Below are 3,223 nucleotides of genomic sequence, written 5' to 3'. Positions count from 1 at the left end.
CAAACATCAAATAATTGGGTTTCAGTAATAAAACTTTTCACTAACTTCAGCTTACATATGCAAAATCCTTTAGTAAATAAGTTGTGATTTGTAAGTAGTCAGAATGAACATGAAATGGATAAATCTTACATTTGAAGTTTTAAAGATCTATCATTTTGAGAGTTAATGTAATGTAACTAAATACTGAAATTTTGACTTTAATTTGATACTTCATAATTTGATTGTTTTATTTTCAGTTTAGAAGTCTAAACAATTCTTTACAAGGATTTTTTCCTATTTTATTTTAGTGAAATTCAAAGTACTGGTGCTGTCACAGCTCTGAGAAGCAACATGAATTCAGAACCCTTGAAGATCCTGGAATGTATCAACCACAAGCAGCTCTTGAAGATCAGCATGCTTTTGGTCTCGCATGTGATTTCATGTAGCCTTTGTTGTCCTTAGATTCACCTATCCATCCCATTAATATTGCTATAATAATACATACAACAGCAGAGTACCTGAGGAAGTCTGAAAATATTCTTACTGACTTCACCTGACATTTAATTGCATTTTTTTATGTTTTTTCTATCTGTAAAACAATGAAGAATAGCATTTGCTGTACTGGAATCAAACAAAGATTAAAACAGTAAAGTTTCTGACATGTGCAGTATATTATTATCATCTTCGTTCTTCTGACTTTATTAAAACTGCACAAAGTGACTTTGTTAAATGGAAAAGACTAAAATCATGGAATAAACACTAGTTGCTGGCTGATACATACGATTTGCAAGTTATGAAGGGAAGCACATCCAGTAGGAGGATACATTGTGAATATTGGTTTTAAGAAAGTATATGAAACTTCTGAAAATCTGTGTTCTGGTCTTTCTGTTCTCATAGCATTTTAAACATTCAGCTTCTTACATTATTTGCTTTTTATTATTCTATTTCTGTATACCCATTCCATATCTTATTTTCAGTCATGTTACTCTTCCTTCCCATGTGAACTCCCAATCCTGATAAGAGATTATGAGCCCTCACGTGCCAATTTAGTACTGTGGTAGGACACGTTTCTGTAATGACAGTAAATTGGGATGGGGGGCAGAGCTTGGGGGGGTTTTGTTGTTGTTTTTCCCCCCGCTGTGGAATGGTGGAATATATATACTAACCTGCTGGATGTTGACATGTCATATATCGACATACAACATTTCCAAAGAGCGAGTTCTTGATATTTTTTTTCTGCCTTGTTTTTTAAGACATAAAGGGACTTTTAAACATCTGTCCAGGGTAATGATGACATTTTAAGAGACAATAGTCCAAGGTTTTTAACTTGAATGACATCAGCGACAGCTCCAATCCAGAGGTCATCCAAGGAAAGATAAGAAAGGGTCAGAAGTTCCACAAAAATGAAAGTCTTTCATCAGCTTAATTCTCTTGCATTTCTACCTTTTCACCCAATGTGCAAAACGTGGCAGAGTACCAGTTTAGCTCTAAAGTCCCATTTGCTGCTCAGTAAGAAGTACTCAAAGCAGAAGATAGTCCCTCTGTCATGGATATAAATAAAAAATTGTGGGAAAATGTTAGATTGCTTCTGGAATTACCCTCTGAAAAAAGATTTTGAGGAGAGGAAGTTTTAAGCACAATATCTGCCCATTTTCTCTGCAGCACCCATGTGACTTCACTGAGCTTCAAGAGTTTTATATGCATAAAAGACAATCCTGGGATAATGACAAGGTGCATATGAATATTCAAATAAGAATGAAGAATGCAGATATTTTTAGGGTTTTTTTTTTAGGTTTGGGACAAACCCATTTTACTGGGGCTTGCACAGCCTGGCATAGCTTCTGATTTTTTTAACCAGATCAAAACCTTAGGACATCATAGGATTAATTATAGGACCAGAATCTCAATTTAGAACTTCAGTTAAAATAAGTGAGCCAGCTAGCTATGCAGGTTTTTGAAAGCATGCACTGCTAAATTGGTGGTACTATGCTCATTCCTTTTATTTGTTTTTTTAAAGAAGCAAATTCATCACTTGATCTCAGACCCTATTGCTACAAGTAATATTCTTTTCTAGCTGAGCCACAGCTAACATGCCTTTTATTCTTTTTTCTTTGTGTCCCTTTTATCACTTCAATGTGCTCTTCTATGTGTTGCAAAGTACAGATGGTGAAATGCTTTGGGTCATGCAATGTTGTCTGTTAATTCTTTTGTGAGCTGTGGTGCCAGATAATCCCCATTTTTCAATCTCTGATGTGTTCTGTGCAATCACTTTCTTTTGGTTTAATCATTATGCCTGAATTAAAGAATGGCTCTTAACAGCTAGAACTCAAAGGCATTGAGCCAAATGGTTCTTCCGCAGACATCCGTGCAATTAATTGGTTTCACTGATACTAAAAAGAATAGCAAAAGGGAAAAAATTACCCACTGTTTTACACAGTGATAAAGTCTTTACAAATACTAGAAATAAAGCATCAGACATCTGACAGCTACAGCTGGAGCTATACTTGGCTAGGGGTGCAAAGAATAATAAGAAGGGATTCTACAGGTATATCAGCCGGAAAAGGATGGTTAAAGAAAGCGTACCCCCGCTGATGAGCGAGACTGGCAAGCTGGTAACAGCAGATGAGGAGAAGGCTGAGGGACTCAACACCTTTTTTGCCTCAGCCTTCACTGGCAACCTCTCTCCTCACCCCTCCCGAGTTGATGGATGGCATGAGGGGGACCAGGAGGGTAAAACCCCTCCTGCTGTAGGAGAAGATCAGGTTTGTGACCTCCTGAGGAACCTGAATGCACATAAGTCCAGGGGACCTGGTGAGATGCATCCCAGAGTCCTGAGGGAATTGGCCGATGTAGTCGCCAAGCCCCTCTCCATGATATTTGAAACGTCATGGCAGTCAGGTGAAGTCCCTGGTGATTGGAAAAAGGGAAGCATTGTGCCCATTTTAAAAAAGGGTAGAAAGGAAGACCCCGGGAACTACCGACCTGTCAGCCTCACCTCTGTGCCTGGGAAGATCATGGAACAGATCCTCCTAGAAGTTACGCTAAGGCACACGGAGACCAGGGACATAATTCGAGATAGCCAGCATGGCTTCACCAAGGGCAAGTCCTGTCTGACAAACCTAGTGGCTTTCTATGATGGTGTGACAGCATCAGTGGACAAAGGAAAACCAATGAAAGTCATCTATCTGGACTTCTGCAAAGCCTTTGACACAGTCCCCCACAACATCCTTCTCTCTAAATTGGA

The sequence above is a fragment of the Egretta garzetta genome, unplaced genomic scaffold (genome assembly GCF_000687185.1).
Source record: "Egretta garzetta isolate BGI_Z169 unplaced genomic scaffold, ASM68718v1 scaffold250, whole genome shotgun sequence".
Taxonomy (NCBI): Eukaryota; Metazoa; Chordata; class Aves; order Pelecaniformes; family Ardeidae; genus Egretta; species Egretta garzetta.
Note: the sequence above shows the minus strand (reverse complement) of the source record.